The sequence below is a fragment of the Leuresthes tenuis genome, unplaced genomic scaffold (assembly GCF_036924035.1).
Source record: "Leuresthes tenuis unplaced genomic scaffold, fLeuTen1.0.hap1 SCAF_15, whole genome shotgun sequence".
Lineage (NCBI taxonomy): Eukaryota > Metazoa > Chordata > Actinopteri > Atheriniformes > Atherinopsidae > Leuresthes > Leuresthes tenuis.
Genome location: NW_027325369.1, coordinates 31,775,774 through 31,794,215, shown reverse-complemented (window position 1 = coordinate 31,794,215; position 18,442 = coordinate 31,775,774). Strand labels below are relative to the sequence as shown.

Sequence of the window (18,442 nt, the reverse complement as noted above, 5' to 3'; positions counted from 1 at the left end):
CCTCTGGATACCAAAGTATTCTAGAGTCAAATGTGAGGCCATCTGTCCCACAGCTAAAGCTGGGCTGAAACTGGCTCATCAACAGGACAAAGATCCCAAACACAGCAGCAGATCTACAGCAGAATGTGGGAAAAAGAAAAGAATCAAGGTGTTGCAATGGTCCAGTCAGAGTCCAGACCTCAGCCTGACTGAAATGCTGTGGTGGGACCTTAAGAGAGCTGTGCAGAAACCAATGCTGCAAACCTCAAGGAGCTGAAGCAGCGCTGGAGAGAAGAGGGCCGAGATTCCTCCAGAACCAGGAGAGAGACTGATAACGTCCCACAGGAAACCATCACTGCAGCTCACTGCTGCTGAAGCTGCTGGATCAGGGGTTCACTTAGTTTTACACTCACTGCGTCTGTGTTTTTGATCAGTAAATAAAGACACAGTGTGATGTGTTCATCTGAGGTTGGATTCACTGAGTTTTAAAACCTGCTGAGGAGCAGATGAGTCTTTATGTCCTGATACAATTCGATTCTTTCTCTTTCTCGTGGCTGTATTTGAGATTATATTATTATTATTATATATTATTATAAATTATAGAATATAACAACAGAAACACAATAATGTGTCATAAAAACAGATGTTTATTTCCTATTAATTCAAAGTTAGAATTGGTCTTTATTAAATGTATGAAATAAGCCTTTTATTGGTCGACTTTACCTGAGACTCTCTCAGCAGCTGCACTGCTGAACTTCATTCATCAACATGAGACATGACTTTTAAACCCCAGCTCGAAACTTTTAAGGAGTTTTCAAATGTCATTTTAATCTATTTTTAACTTCCCACATCATTCCACGCATTTTTAGCCTTTATTGTGCTTTTATTAGACGAGTGGGCCGACAGCGGCACGTAATTAACGGTTTTGGTCGGCTCAAACAGAAGATTACTGGTTCCAGCCTCACAGTCAGCCTCCACTAATAGAAAAACTTGGACGTATGTGTTGATTACAGCTAAAACAAGCTTGTGCTTCCTATAGCGATAAAAGCTCAACACACGGCTACAAATGGGCTGTGATCACTCCTGTCTGGCATGTCATATGAGGAAAAACTGCTTCTCTTCCAACAGCCCGACCGCACGACGGCTCCTTCCTGGAAAAGTTGCTGAGTTCAGCGTTTTCTGCTGAAAAAATGAGTCAGATTTTGGAAAATAAGCACAATGTGTCTGTGTTTACATGTGAGGAGCTCACAGAAATGCAGCAGGACGCTGTGGTGAATCCACCTTGCATTTCCAGCAGTTTGCTGGTGTTTCTTTGGAAAAGATCATCATCAGCCATACTGATCCCCCCCATCGGGAGCTGAAGTTGTGTTCTGCTGCTGATGAAAGAGCTGCACTCCATTTGTTTTCATGGCAGCTCGTCAGACTTGTGTTGCAGTGCATGTCTGTGCTTTTTCAGTCACGAGATCTAAAAGTTCCTTCTGCTTTGATGACACGTCCTCTGATAGAAAACCCCATCCAGGAGGCTGTTGGGAGTCTGCTGCTGAAAATCAGTCGGTGTCATCAGCACACGAGCAATAAGCCGCTCGTCAGCTGTTAGTGAAAATCTGCAACCTGCTCACGTTGCACTTTTAGTCTCATCAGCATCTGTCTGTGCCTTAAACTGACAGCCAGATTCCTGAGGACTGAAGTGACGTCGTGTTTCTGAGTTTTACACATTTAACTGACTTAGTTCTGCAGAAAATGGCTGCAGAGTGTGTTTCGACAGTCGTGTGTTATCGGTGTACGTCCGCCCAGCAGCTGCGATCGATCGGCCCGGCAGAGTGATGTGTCCGGCACCGCCTCAGGATTAAGATTTATGAGAAGCTGTGCAGGCCGCTCTTCATCTCTGCACAGAGAAGATATCAAGGTGTCGGGATGTGCTCTGCTTTCCAACAGCTCATTCAGCCTGTGGGTCCCTCAGGGATGGCGTCAATACGGGAACTTTAACCTTCTACTGGCCTCTAATTTAGTGCATAAAATATAAAGTAGTCCACCAAAACCAATAAAAGAGTAATGTGACGCACATTAAAAGCTTGACACGCTTTTCTCACGTCTCTAAACAAGTATCCAGTCATGCAGAGGGTCTTAAACAGGCATCTCTGGTGTTTCCTGGACCGAGTTGTGGGACCGACAGTCGGATCAGATCTGCCTCTCCATGCCCACCTCCTGCAGCTCTTCCAGGGGAGGATCCTGGGAGGCATCCGGACCACCTGAGAACACTCATCCTCCCTCTAAGAAAGATCCCAAACACATTACAAGCTAACTTTGGCAGCTTCTGTTTGGCAGCCCACGACTGTAAAGGATAACTGAGATACTTAAACTCCTCCCCTTAACGTAAACCCCTCCCCTTAACTTAAACTCCTCCCCTTAACGTAAACCCCTCCCCTTAACTTAAACTCCTCCCCTTAACTTAAACCCCTCCCCTTAACTTAAACTCCTCCCCTTAGCTTAAACTCATACCCTAAATGTAAACTCCTCCCCTTAACGTAAACTCCTCTCCTTAACGTAAACTCCTCCCCTTAACGTAAACTCACCCCCTTAACGTAAACTCCTCCCCTTAACTTAAACCCCTCCCCTTAACTTAAACTCCTCCCCTTAGCTTAAACTCCTCCCCTTAGCTTAAACTCCTCCCCTAAATGTAAACTCCTCCCCTTAACTTAAACCCATCCCCTTAACGTAAACTCCTCCCCTTAACGTAAACCCCTCCCCTTAACTTAAACTCCTCCCCTTAACTTAAACTCCCCCCTTAACTTAACCCTCTGCTGACACAGACTCGATCCAACACAGAAACCTTTATTGTCAACCAGGTCCGTATCAGAATTACAGATTTGATGCATCAAGTCTGGACAGATCTGTCAAGCCCGGATTCCCCAAAATCTCTGCCTTACTGAGGGTACTCAACGGTCTTTGTTAAGTAGAATCTGCCTGTTCTGAGTGACCTTGAAGATGTTGCATGTTCTCATCACTGAGCACAAAGCGTAATTTTGAGCCTATTCTTGGACAAACTTATTGGGGAGTATATTATTCTCAAAATTATACCCATAACTCCCTTACTCAGAAGGCAATTAACAGACTTCTTATCATTTTCCCAACTTTGCACAGGTGGTAAACATCAGACACTACAACCAAACATGCAAAGCGACTGCACTGGAAACCCTCCCTTGGTTTTTCCTAGAATTTTCTCTATTTTTCATGCCGACTTCATCATTTTCAGGGTCACGCAGTAGTTGTAGGAGCCCTGCTGAGTTGAACCAGGAGCCTTCTTGCTGTGAGGCAACAGCTTTAACCGCCACGCCACCCTGCTGCCCTTCATTTAGGTTTTTAAATGACTTACCTCAACATTATCGCTGTTTTCCTGAAAATACATAAACAGACCAGGGGTGGCTCGATGTTTTTCTATGAATGTGCTAATCTCCCACATTTATATGGGGCAGAAACGGCCGTCAGGAGGTTGAATCCAGTCGATACTGAGCTGCTCCAGTACCTCCCGGTGGAAAATAGAGAAAACTCTCCCTATTGAAACACCGAGGATGTGTAAGGCTGCAGAGGCTGGATGAGTTTTCCACAGCGTCTCATATTCCAGACACAGCTCTGTGTTAACCACACCCTCATAATTCACCGGCTGACCTCCGTCCTCCGCTCAGGTCAGACCGACTCTTTATGACTCGGATCAGAAATGCCATCCCTGACCACGTGATCCAATGGAGCCCCATTAACCTCCCATTTATCGTCTCCGCTGTCTGCTCTCATATCCCAGAGCCTCGCATGTAAAATCACCGGCTCAGCTGGAGGTGTATGAAAAGAAACTCTCTCTTTTCTTTCTGAAAGGGGCTTTGAAAGAGTTCTGTCAGCAGATCCTGAGGAAGCCGGGTCTGTGTCGGCAGCTGGAGCAGGAATAAGGGGAGTGGGTTGCATGGTGGCCATCTTAATTTACTCTGAATCAAACATGCAAGTCTCAGAAGGTTCAGGTTTGTGTTTTTAATGTTAAGATTTTAGACCTTTTCAGGTTTGGATCATACAATCCAGGGTTGTTTTCAGCTGCTCTCTGTAAAGAGCCACCGCTCTGCACCATCGGATAGAACCCGGCACCATCAGGTAGAACCAGGGACCATCAGGTAGAACCAGGGACAATCAGGTAGAACCAGGGACCATCAGGTAGAACCAAGCACCATCAGGTAGAACCAGGGACCATCAGGTAGAACCAGGGACCATCAGGTAGAACCAGGGACCAGCAGATAGAACCAAGCACCATCAAGTAGAACCAGGGACCATCAGGTAGAACCAGGGACCATCAGGTAGAACCAGGGACCATCAGGTAGAACCAAGCACCATCAGATAGAACCAGGGACCATCAGGTAGAACCAGGGACCATCAGGTAGAACCAGGGACCATCAGGTAGAACCAGGGACCAGCAGATAGAACCAAGCACCATCAGGTAGAACCAGGGACCATCAGGTAAAACCAGGGACCATCAGGTAGAACCAGGGACCATCAGGTAAAACCAGGGACCATCAGGTAGAACCAGGGACCATCAGGTAGAACCAAGCACCATCAGATAGAACCAGGGACCATCAGGTAGAACCGGGGACCATCAGGTAGAACCAGGGACCATCAGGTAGAACCAGGGACCATCAGGTAGAACCAGGGACCATCAGGATGAACCAGGGACCATCAGGTAGAACCAGGGACCATCAGGTAGAACCAGGGACCATCAGGTAGAACCCGGCACCATCAGGTAGAACCAGGGACCATCAGGTAGAACCAAGCACCATCAGGTAGAACCAGGGACCATCAGGTAGAACCAAGCACCATCAGATAGAACCAGGGACCATCAGGTAGAACCCGGCACCATCAGGTAGAACCAGGGACCATCAGGTAGAACCAGGGACCAGCAGATAGAACCAAGCACCATCAGGTAGAACCAAGCACCATCAGGTAGAACCAGGGACAATCAGGTAGAACCAGGGACCTGCAGATAGAACCAAGCACCATCAGGTAGAACCAGGGACCATCAGGTAGAACCAGGGACCATCAGGTAGAACCAGGGACCTGCAGATAGAACCAGAGACCATCAGGTAGAACCAGGGACCTGCAGATAGAACCAAGCACCATCAGGTAGAACCAGGGACCATCAGGTAGAACCAGGGACCATCAGGTACAACCAAGCACCATCAGATAGAACCAGGGACCATCAGGTAGAACCAGGGACAATCAGGTAGAACCAAGCACCATCAGGTAGAACCAGGGACAATCAGGTAGAACCAAGCACCATCAGGTAGAACCAGGGACAATCAGGTAGAACCAAGCACCATCAAGTAGAACCAGGGACCATCAGGTAGAACCAGGGACCATCGGGTAGAACCAAGCACCATCAGGTAGAACCAGGGACCATCGGGTAGAACCAGGGACCACCAGGTAGAACCAGGGACCAGCAGATAGAACCAAGCACCATCAGGTAGAGCCAAGCACCATCAGGTAAAACCAGGGACCATCAGGTAGAACCAGGGACTATCAGGTAGAACCAGGGACCATCAGGTAAAACCAGGGACCATCAGGTAGAACCAAGCACCATCAGGTAGAACCCGGCACCATCAGGTAGAACCCGGCACCATCAGGTAGAACCCGGCACCATCAGGTAGAACCAAGCACCATCAGGTAGAACCAGGGACCATCAGGTAGAACCCGGCACCATCAGGTAGAACCCGGCACCATCAGGTAGAACCAGGGACCATCAGGTAGAACCAGGGACCATCAAGTAGAACCAGGGACCACCAGGTAGAACCAGGGACCAGCAGATAGAACCAGGGACCATCAGGTAGAACCAGGGACCATCAGGTAGAACCAGGCACCATCAGGTAGAACCAAGCACCATCAGATAGAACCAGGGACCATCAGGTAGAACCAGGCACCATCAGGTAGAACCCGGCACCATCAGGTAGAACCAGGGACCATCAGGTAGAACCAGGGACCATCAAGTAGAACCAGGGACCACCAGGTAGAACCAGGGACCAGCAGATAGAACCAGGGACCATCAGGTAGAACCAGGGACCAGCAGATAGAACCAAGCACCATCAGGTAGAACCCGGCACCACCTCTGATGTAAAGTCAGAGGTTCTCTTCATGCTCGGAGTGATCTCTCTTGTAATCTTTCCAGAACCTTGATCTGAGTCAACTGTCACTTTTTACCTGACTGTGCAAGCTGGGGTTGGCATGGAAACAAGGGAAAGGTGCTGGTTAGTTTGGCAACCGCAAAAGGCCGATGAGGACCTGAATGTTATCAGTTAAAATATCTCTGGAAATGTGAACAAACCATAAGATGCAGTAAAGATCAGTCGGTTCTGATCTGCTCCTCATCAGGTGTTAAAACTATCAGTCTCTCTCATGGTTCTGGAGGAATCTCGGCCCTCTTCTCTCCAGCAGCTTCAGCTCATTGAGGTTTGCAGCTTTGGTTTCTGCACAGCTCTCTTAAGGTCCCACCACAGCATTTCAGTCAGGCTGAGGTCTGGACTCTGACTGGACCATTGCAACACCTTGATTCTTTTCTTTTTCCCACATTCTGCTGTAGATCTGCTGCTGTGTTTGGGATCTTTGTCCTGTTGATGAGCCAGTTTCAGCCCAGCTTTAGCTGTGGGACAGATGGCCTCACATCTGACTCTAGAATACTTTGGTATCCAGAGGAGTTCATGGTGGACTCAATGACTGCAAGGTGCCCAGGTCCTGTGGCTGCAGAACCAGCCCAGATCATCAGCCCTCCACCACCGTGCTTGACAGCTGGTATGAGGTGTTTGTGCTGATATGCTGTGTTTGGTTTCCTCCAAACGTGCTGCTGTGCATTAGGACCAAACATCTCCACTTTGCTCTGGTCTGTCCAAAGGACATTGTTCCAGAAGTCTTGAGCTTTGTTCAGATGCAGCTTTGCAAACCTAAGCTGTGCTGCCATGTTCTTTTTAGAGAGAAGAGGCTTTCTCCTGCAGCCCTTCCAAACAAGCCATCCTTGTTCAGTCTTTTTCTAACTGTGCTGTCATGACCTTTAACCTTTAACATGCTAACTGAGGCCTGTAGAGTCTGAGATGTAGCTCTGGGCTTCTTCACCTTGGGGTGACCTTTAACCTTTAACATGCTAACTGAGGCCTGTAGAGTCTGAGATGTAGCTCTGGGCTTCTTCACCTTGGGGTGACCTTTAACCTTTAACATGCTAACTGAGGCCTGTAGAGTCTGAGATGTAGCTCTGGGCTTTTTCACCTTGGGGTGACCTTTAACCTTTAGCATGCTAACTGAGGCCTGTAGAGTCTGAGATGTAGCTCTGGGCTTCTTCACCTTGGGGTGACCTTTAACCTTTAGCATGCTAACTGAGGCCTATAGAGTCTGAGATGTAGCTCTGGGCTTTTTCACCTTGGGGTGAACTTGCTGGGACGTCCACTCCTGGGAAGATTGACAGCTGTCCTGAATGTTTTCCACCTGTGAATAATCTTTCTCTCTGTAGAATGATGGACTCCAGATAGTTTGGAAATGGCCTTATAACCCTTCCCAGACTGATGGGCAGCAGCAGCTGCTTCTCTAAGATCATTGCTGGTGTCTTTCCTCCTTGGCATCGTGTTAAAAAACACCTGAAAACTGACAGAACTCCTGCTTTTATAGAGCTGCTCACACTGACTGATGAGAAACCACTTTATTTTTTAAATGACTTTATAGAAATCGGACATATTGGACTGCCTCCAGCAACTTTTGGTTGTTCTTGGCTTAAAGTTTAATCTGTGGTACAACAGTCTTCTTCACCATATCAAACATGTTAATTCGATCCTTTGCAGTCACACGTGTAAATAAAAAGCACGTTTCTGCTCAGGACTATAAGTGGCTGAGTTCTGCGGCAGTTTCAGCTTTTCTCAGTTGAGAAAGTGAGGTAGCATTCCTGCTATCTCACCACCTAATCCCTTCTCTGGTGTCTCTTAAGTTGCACTCCGAGATGGCTGTGGATAAGGAGGAATTAGGTCAGGCAGCAGCACACTGCAGTGGGGTTATTATGGCATAAGTACCCCTGTTTGCTGCATTAGAATATAGAAAGAAAGGGATGAAGGAGGTGCTCATTCGCAGCAGCACAGGCTACTAAAGGGCAAAAAGGAACAAATGGTAGGGCCAGTTGTTGTCCTCCTGGTGTCGGCAGGATGCTGCGGCAGCGGCAGCGGCAGCGGGGGTGGAGCGCTGCCTCTCCCTGCTGCCACGCTTTAGCACAGCTACATAACAGCATTCAGCTCACGTCAGGGCTATCACTCTGCCTCTGAAACACCAAGGTGCCACAGTGATGATAGCGAAGCGGGTGCTGAGGGGAACAGCTGCTTCTAATAATAGCCTCCTCGAAAGGCTTCATCCCCAGAGGGACTGTAAACCCCACCCTCACACAGGCCGTGCTGCTTCACTTCTGTGCTCCCAGCTTTATGAGGCAGCACTTTCCCACTGCTGCCTCACGAGAGGTGATGTCATCTTCACTTTATTATTGGCCACTAACAGTTCCAGTGGCTAGCTAAATGGCTAATTCATGTCTTACTACTCCTGCGGCGCCTTTCAGTGCAGGATGCTCGTATGTAAATGATGTTCTGTGGCAGTAAACTGGATATGAGGCCCGAGGGCAGCAGTGATTCACAGGTGAATGGGAATAACCGAGCCTGTAGAAATTACAATCGAAAATGTTTTCTGCAGCTCAGTTGATTTCAGCGTGGCGGCACCGGATAAAACCCGCTGGACTGCAGCATGTAGGGAAACACAAACGTACCATTTCATCCAGCTAATATAAGGAAACAGCAACTTCTGGAGCCTGCATTCTCAGCTCATCACCAGCCGGCTGCTCTGGGGATGCATTAGTTTTTGATGCTGGCATCTGGCTCCAACCTCTGGTCTTTACTTTGACTTCCTTCTTCTTACTGTTTTGCATCCCTGTGCATTTAATGTCCTTGGTTAGCCGTGTGGGGGGGTGTTGAAAATGTCATAGTTGGGCAGTTTAAACACTTAAAATGTAAATCCTATTGAAGCAGAGACTAAGAGGCTTTCCCACAAACATCAGTGTGACATTTGTGTTCCTGGCGTGAAAAAAGTGGACGTAGATGCCTTAAATGTCCTGGAATATAAATGTTTGGAGACATTTTGCTTATATGTTTAACAGATGATTCATACATATTCATTCTGTGGGTTGGTTTCTGTGCTGTGGGGAAGGTCAGGGCCACTCGCTCCCTCCACTTTGGTTTATTCATATCAGCTTCAGTTCTTAGGTTTTCTGTCCCGTCTTACCTGGGGAGTCAGAGCGTTTCCTTATGAGCTTTAGGCTCAGTGTTGGATTTCCAGTTGGATTCAATTTGTCCTCCCCTGGGAGATCCGTTTCTTTTCCTCAACATTAGAAGCTGTTACCTGTTATTTGGACTGTCGGCTCAGAGAGAAAAGACTAATTTTCCTACATTTTGATGAAAGATTTACTCGGTTCGAATGAAAACTGGGAAAACTTTTCTTTTTACACGCTTCGATGATCTTATTAACTTTTTCCTGCTCTAATCGGCAGCCTCGACGCTCCGTATGTTGACAAAGTTTCTGCTTCACAGTGAAAATATGGAAGACTGAAACTGCCATTATCTGAAATAAATTAAAAACACATAAATGCTTCTAAATGTAAAATAAAGACTTAAATTGTATAGAATGTGAAATAAATTGTTTTGTGTTAATGTTGCTTTTTATTAACCTTCGACTTTAATTGGAAGATATTTAATTTAATTGATTTATTTCTCTATTACTTTCCTTGATATTTTTCCCTCAAAACGACTTTTTTCTTTATTTAATTTAGTTTTCACTACACATTTTTAGAATTTTATTCAATATATTTATGCATATTTGCCTCTCAGTTTTTTTCCCCTTCGCATGTCTTTTTATATTTTAAATTTTTACATTATGCAAATAGGGGGGGGGGGTGTCTTTAAGAGTGTGTTGGACTGAAAATGAATTTTATTTATATTTAAAAGCATCAATCATCATATAACTTGTTTTTTTTTAGCCATTAAGATTTCTATTATGATGGTTTGAGTCCTTCTAATGAAAGGCTCAGTGCACACACACACACATATATATATATATATATATATATATATATATATATATATATATATATATATATACATCTATACTCTGAGGCCAAACAATTTTTTCATCAAATCAAGAGCTATTAGGCTGGTGGTGGTGATGTGGAGCTGATCCAGGGACACGTAAGCATTACCATCATCCTCAGGGGGCCAATAAATTCTCATGCTGTATTTTTGTCCATCTGGTTAATGTTTGTTAGCATATTTTGCTGTTCGAAAAACTGTTTTTGACAGACTGATGTACAGACCCTGTCACATGGCCTGCATGAGAAAAAAAAAAGACCAGATTTCTCTTTGCTGTCGCTTTTACATGAATTTAAAAGCTACAAATCTGTTTGAACGTCTTAATTTCTGTTAAAAGGACAAAGCAGCGAGTGTTAAAGCAGCTTCACTGGCTGTTTCTGTGCTGTAAGCATGAACTCAGAGGTTCCGATGCCCCTCCAGCGCATGCTTGTCTTTTTTCAGAAAGTTTGCTTCCCTCGAGCTTGCAGGGAAATGCACGAGTAAGCATCTTTATAAAGTGCAGCGGATGCTGGAAAGCTGGAAAGCTGTGAGTGGAATCTTAACTGCTGCTTTCCACCTCAGATTAGCTTGATAGAGGAGCAAGGATGCAGCGTCCTTCTGGCATCTTCCTCCGAAGGTTACCTGCACTCAGATTAACAGTTTGTATAAATTACATAAACGATGCCAACATTTTTAAGTTTTCACCCTGTTTTTAATGCCAAATTAATAAATCAGACCAGCTTTTCTCCTGTTAGCCGCCTCCTGTACCCTCACAGCAACCAGCATGCAGATCTGGACCGTTAGCTTTAGCTTTATTTTAGCTTTATTTGGTGGTGTTTGATTGGTCGAACACGCACCGATGCTGAAGTGATGGTTAAAACAAGTTGGACTGAAAGGTTCCGGCCTCTTTGCAGCTCGTTTTCATGTAAAAAAGGCCTGAAGTAAGAAGGTGAACCTCAAACTGCTGCTGATGGAGACCGGCTTGGATCAGCTCTGTGGGTGTGAGCTCAGGAGGACGGAAGGAGCATTCGGGTTTCTGTGTTAAAGCACGAAGTTTTGAAGAAGGAGGCCAAAATGATTAGAGTTTGAAAGCCAGAAAATTCAAAATGTCACGATCCATGTTGCTGTGTTTTTAATGTTCCTGTCCTTTGGGTCTTTTCTCTGGTTTAATAATTTATTAGCTCCTTGGTTTATGCTCTGTTCTGCACATGCTGTTCTTAGTATTGTGCTTTAGTTTCTGTCCTCAGTATTTAGATTCTTGTAAGTATTCCCAGTTCAGCTCCACTTCCACACAGCTGCAGTAAATAAACTCCTTGGTGAATCTCAGTCAGATCCCATCATTTCTTCATCTACTATAATCTCTGTTTTCTGGTTCCTCGCTTTGGCATTTTTCCCCCTTTTTCAGTTTGATTTATTATTTAGCCTTTTGTCTCCCAAGTTCCCTGTTTGGTTTCCCAGCTCAGCCACACTTTATGTTTCTAAAACCTGAGTAATCATCATCCGTCGCCTCCAGATTGCTGCTTCCACCAGCATCAGATTGTCCTGTTTAAAAAGGGATCTTATCCCATGTCTCCACATACGGAGGACCGAAGCTGCCATAAACCAAGAATAATACAAAACATGCCAATAACTCGATAAATTAATATTACCATTAAATGCTACTAGAATGAGGCAAAAACTGTAAAATGGAACTAATGTGCAGAATGTGGAATAAATACATATTTTTACTACATTTATTCAATCTTATACCCCTTTATTTACTTATTTTTCAGTTATTTATTCTGTTTTCCCTGTTATAGCCTGTTATGCTGGCGTCGGTTATGTGTCATTATTCCATTATTAGCCGTATTTTGAATATTAATTTCCATAGAAATGATTTAAAACTATCTAAGAGGCGTTTGATTGTTTTTAAATTCCAGCAGAGTGAGTGGTGGTGGCTGATCAGGCCAGAGAAGCTGACCAATCAGAGCAGAGCGGGCTCCCAGCTCCTGTTTTAACTGGAAATAACAGCCTTTTTTCACGCTGTCAGCAGCACATCAGGGAAGCCTTTAGCTTCAACATCTCACATTAATGTTGTGGAGCCAGCTGCAACAAAACTAACCAACAAAACCTGAAACCAGAATAAAGACGAAGTGAATCTGAAAGAAAACACAAAGCAAAAGCAAATCAATAATAGAAAATATGTCAATAACTCTGATCCCATTCAGACTCTTCTGTCTTTACACTTCTTTGTTTTTAAGTGAAAAGTTAAGAATGGTCTTGGAGGGTTTTCTGTCAGAATCTTGTTTTCCTTCAGAAACAAAAAGGCTTCTGATGAAGTCGCCTTCCCAAAGCGAACGCTGTTAAAATATCGTCTGAAAGCAAGAGACAGCAGCTGAACACGTGTTCCCCGAGGCTCGGACATCACACATTAACTCCCTGAGCAGCGAAACTCTGTAATTCAGCATGTTAATGCTGCTGAAAGTCCTGTTTTTACCCTCCGTCTCTGGAGCTCTGTGTACCGGCTGCCATGACCTCGCCTCTCAGTCGGGTCCAAACTGGGACACAAAAAGGATGCTATTTAAACCAGGCTTTTGTCTGAGAGTCTTCAACTCATCAGTTATAAAGGAAGCAGGTGCTAACAGACTTTGACCTCCATGGAGTCAGGATGGAGGCGGCTGAAACTGTGATCAGCTTCATCAGCTGAGGAGGAAGGAAACCTGGAGAACAGTTTCACACTTCTTTTCACCGACTGTTTGGTTTGGCTGAAGCCTTTTAAAGCTCTTGGTTAGGGTTAGAAAGTTATATTTACTTTTGGAATAGCTACTAATGGAGTAAAAATATACTGAAGATGTCATTTAAAGCAGGTTTTTTAATCATGATCCTAAAGCAGCCTCCATGACAGGCAAAGATGTTCAGAGGATCTTTCCAGGAACCTGGAGGAGTTTCAGTGTAAAGGACGAGGGAGCAAGTCTAAGCTGGACACAGTGACCTCTGACCCCTCAGACGGCGCTGCATCAAGAACCGTCATTCCCTCTAAACTAGCACTAATCTAATTTATGGTAAAGCAGATTCTAGTGTACTGAAAATGTGCTCCTAAAGGGAACCATGTGCCCATGTTTTGATAGTTACTGATGATCTGCAGGATAAGTTTGAGATGAAATGGAGGGAATGTTAGTGCCAACACCAGGAAATATCCCAAAATAGATAATATAAGACTCACGATGTGATATCACAGCCAATTTAACAAAGTTTGGACAGAAAGGGAAATAAAAACTGTGGAAAAAATAAATACGTGACGCAGTTATTCCTACATTTACTTAAAATTTTACTTCATTGTAGATAAACCGAAGATATTCTATCTTTTGTTTTATCAATTTAATTTAATTTGTTAATAAATATATATTTTTACATTTCAGGCCATTAAGATATTCCAAAAAAAGTCAGAACAGGATCAATTTAGGACTAATAATAAGAATTTTATATCCAATAGGTGACTAAAATCAAGATTTGGTCCAAAAGCAGCAAAGAGGATCTCCAGTTTGTGTTTAAAAACAATATTCCTCTTCAGAGCAGAACATCATTAAAGCTGGAAGGATTTCAGTGTAAAGGACGAGGGAGCAAGCCTAAGCTGGACCCCGTGACCTCTGACCCCTCAGACGCTGCATCAAGAACCGTCATTCATCAGCAGCTGATAGAAGCACATGGACAAGGGATTACTGTGGAAACCTTTGTCAAGCACCACAATACAGAGTTCCATTCACAAGCTTTACTGTGCAGGAAAGAAGCCTGATGTTAACCTCGTCCACTTCTCTGGGCTCGGAGGCGTCTGGGATGGACCGTCACACGGTGGAAACGTGTGCTGTGGTCAGACCCATCAGTATTCCACATCTTTGTTGGAAGAAATGGAGCAAAGAGCAAAAGCAGCATCCAGCCTGCTGTCAGCAACCAGTCCCTGCAGCCAGGCTCTGTGATGGTATGGGGTTGGATCAGGGGGCAAAGCTCATTTCCACTTCTGTGACGGCAGCATTAATGCAGAAAAGTTCCCTGAGATTTTACAGCAACATATGCTGCCTTCAAGGCCACATCTTTTCCAGGGACGTCCCAGCATTGTTCAAGCAGACCATGGAAAACCACATTCTGCCACATTCCAGAGGCCTGGCTGAGGAAGAAGAGGTACGGGTGCTGGACTGGCTGCCTGCAGTCCTGACCTGTCCCCAGCAGAGAAACAACCACCCCCCCGCACTGCTGCACACCTGAAGACCTGTTTGCAGGAAGAATGGGACAAAATAACAGCTGGAACTCTGCATCACCTGGTTTCCTCAGAGTCAGAACGTCTTTAAGTGTTCGGAGAAGGAAACAAAGTGGGAAAAGATTTGTTTTTATGGGATTTTAAATGCTTTTTTGACTTCAACCACACGTAATTCATGTGAATTTTGTCTTTTGTCTGACTGAGAAGAGGCAGAATTAATGTAAAACTGCTTCAGAGCAACAAAACCCTTCATAGAAGTGTGACGACCTCATTTTCTTCTTGCAGTAAACTCTGAAAACTTCTTTTATTGTTACAGATTTCTTTCTTTTACATTCTTTTGTAGGATATTGACAAACTCTCTTTTGCCTTCCTCCACTGCTTCTTCAAGGTCCCTCTTTCTCTAACAAGGCAATCGATTTCATGTTGCCTGCTTCATTGTAGAGAAGTTGTTTCCTTCTAAAGCTCTTCTTTGGAGCTTGTTGCTCAGTCTTTTCAGGACCATTTCTGCAGATCTTGGAAGCCAATCAACGACTTCATTGAGGTCTGTACTGACAGTTTTCATCTCATTGTTGTTGCCAGAAGGTTGTGGCCTTGAATCTTCTTAATGCTACGCCTTAATCCAGATGTAAGACTTCTCAGGGATGAATCTTGCTGTAGAAGCTGGTGTCGACGCCACACAGACTGGTTCTCATCAGTGCATCCCACAACAGGAAAACAATTGTTTAACCATTAATCAGGTGACAAAGGGACTTCTATAACTATACTAGCATAAGACTGGGTTTGGTATGTTTTAATTATTGTCTTATATAAACTATCGGAGGGCTGTGGGTAAAGTAAGGGGACAACGTCGGCCATATCGAGATTCACTTTAATCTCCAACCAAAAACCAACCTGACCTTTTTACATATCACTCACATTACCTGTATGTAAAGTGCATTATATAGATTTCAATACATTATATATGCATATTATATAGTTCCAGATGACGCTTAAGCAGCAGAATAAAATATTTATAAATGTAGAAACAATTAGTTAAATTATGTGGACTCAAAATAATGAACAATGCAAAATAAGGAAATCTGCTGAATATGCTAGTTATACTATCCAGTCAATTAATCCAATTCAGGGTTGCAGGGGGGCTGGAGCCTATCCCAGCTGCCACTGGGCACCCTGAACAGGTCATCGGGCACTTTTAAAGCAACGTGTGCACATATCTGACCTCAGAAGAGACCATTCAATGAAAGCCAGTGACGTTACGTGTCAGGCTGCAGCAAACCAACAACATGGAGGAGAGAAACATCCTGACTGATGCTGCTCTCCACACTAGCTCCTGTATTAAAGCTAACTTCAGAGGAATAATGCTCTGCTTTATCAGTCTTTATGCCCACATGTGGTTTTCCTTGTTTCATACAGAAGAAAAACCTCTTAGTTAATCATTAGAATTGAATTTGCATTGTGCCAGTTTTTAAAAAGTAGCTATCAAAGGAAACCAATGGAATGCAAATCTTCACTTCGATCTTACATGTAACTTAAGGTGACCAGACGTCCCCGATTTCCGGGGACAGTCCCCGGTTTGGGTGACCTGTCCCCGGTCAAAGCTGTCACCGAAAATGTCCGCGATTTTGACACTGAAAGGGGAGAAATACGCGCAGACTCAAAGTAACACCGGTTATTACGGTAGTCATTTAACGCATCGCCAGAGACGACGTCGTATGACGTAAGGACGCAGCAGCGTCTACAACAAGAAATAGGCGGGAAAAAGGAAAGAAAAGGAGACCAGCGGCCGCGGTAAACGGTGTGTTGTGTATTAACTTATTTATTTTGTGTGAACTGGCAGTTGACTTGACTGTGAGTTCGCGCGCGTGCGTGTGTTTGAAGTGATGTTACATTAAAGTGAGTATGAGTGTTTTTCTGAATTGAAGACCTAAGTAAGGTTATAAAAGTCAGTTAGTTAGTGAAGTTAACATTAGCATGAAATTACCAGGTGATTTTCTCATGTTCTGCTCTTATTCTACCCAGGCTCCTGAGGTGGATGAATGAGGAGAAAACTGTAATGCCACTAATTTGTTTTATGTCCACCGTTTGTGTCATAATTATCAGTTCAAACTTCTGACCAAAAAATCCATCCTAACTTATTGATATTTTTGTCTTCCTCAGTGGATGGATGGTTGGTGAAGTCATCATTTGTTTGATTGCAACCTTTTGTGTAATAAAAGCTGGTTAAAAGTAGGGCTGGGCAAATGTTAAATTCTTTAATCGCGTTAATCACAAGATTTCCTTACAGGGTTAGATTAATCGCGCTTCAGCCGCCATTCTTTTCTTTTCTGACTGTTTCCAGTGAGCCGCAGCAGGAAGCTACATGCTAGGCACGTCCAGGATGGACTTTTTCAAAATAAAAGCCAGTGACCAACAGACGTTTACAGTAAAAAGGATAAATAATAAAAAACTGCCTTAATGGGAGACAAATAATTGTCGGTGATAATGAATTCATTAGTTATTGTGCCCAGCCTTGGTTAAAATACATGAAAAAGTACCTGTCCCTGTTTTCTGTTTCATAATGATAATATTTATCTTGTCTTAAGTTTAGCAGCTGGTCTTGGACTGGTGTTGAAGGCTGAATTTCCCCATTTTTATCAAATAGTTGTCACGGTTTGTCCCACTCTGTTGGTTCGCCTTCCCTTGAGCTAGCTTTAGCAGTCGAAGCTAAGCTAATAAGGTCACCACAGTAATGATGGAAGAAGCTGAAGCGGCCAACAAGAAGCTCCTTAAAGCCCTTTCTTTTGTTTTGTGGGATCGGTGCAGAGGGGATAACTCAATGGGAAGTGTGCCATCTGAAGCTGAATGAACATGTTTTCAGTCAATGTTTTCCCTCTAAAACTCTTCAGATGGAAGTTGGTAAACCAGGGCTGTCTTATAATCAGGCTGCAGCAAACTGACCCTAATGTGTGGTTCTGGGAGGTAAATACAAACTGGCTCAGTTTAACTGTTAATTACACACTGTTTAGAGACTTTTCGGGGTGATAAAGTGTTGATATTTGGGTGTTTAGCTTTTACCTTTTTTTGTGAATAAAAATCCATGCATGCATTCCCCATTAATGATCCAAGCCAGACATACGATTGGTCCTTTGGGCTCCAGATAAGTCCATTTTAGGCCAGTTTAGGACCTCTGGACAGTCCCATATGGACCTATTCTTTAGCTGATTTAGTATCCGTGTATGTTCGAGGGTTGGCTGCTAGTTCATAAAGTATCTGAGTGAAAGTAAGTGAAGGGAATTAAAGTTCGAGTCTTTGGAATTCTTTGGTTTACCTGATATTTAATGCAGGATGAGGCTGCAGTGGAGTTCAGGCAGGTGAGGCAGGGAGTTCCAACTCTCCAAGGAGTCACAGAAAGAACTGGAGCATGCAGGCCGGCGACTGTTCCTGCCACTTAATAAGAGCTGACATCACACAACATAATTCACTTCAGCAGCCTGTGCTGGAACATTATTTCTGAGCAGACGTGGAGACCGACTGTGAGGCTGTGGTCCTCTGATAGCCCACAACATGAATCACAGCACATGCACAGCCGTCTAATTCTTTGGTTTCTGAACCTTTCACACTGCTGATAGGCATCATTTCTGACTGATTAAAGTCTTTGATTCTCTGCCATAAAGAGCAGAAAACTCAAAATGAATGAAGAAAAGTATTTTGGAGGAAATGAGTCGATCAATACGATGTCGAGGACAGTAATAAAGAAATATAACACTAACAAATAATCAAAGAAATTACATTTATTCCAATTAAAATAAAAATATCAGTGAATAAATGTCGACATTAACACAAGTTTAAAGGGATGGAGGTTCAAATTAAAGCAGAAAAGTGATTATTTTCACACAACTTCATCTTTTATTTAACTTTAACAGCATTCATCATCATATAAACGTATTTATTTAGCCATTTCTATGTTATTCTATCTCAGATGGTGGCAGCCTGTTTTCTGTGGCCATTAACTCAACTTTTACGTTTTATTTCTCTGGCTTTGATTCACTTTGTGTCGTTACTTTGGGTCATTTTTGCAGACCAGTCTCACTCTAAA

At 43.9% G+C, this 18,442-nt stretch overlaps 1 protein-coding gene across 1 annotated transcript in view; it reads left to right on the top strand.

Moving 5' to 3' along the window:
- Positions 1 to 18,442, top strand: part of gabrb1 (gamma-aminobutyric acid type A receptor subunit beta1) — a 98,046-nt gene that overhangs the window by 13,860 nt on the left and 65,744 nt on the right. The gene's annotated exons all lie outside the window — the stretch shown is intronic.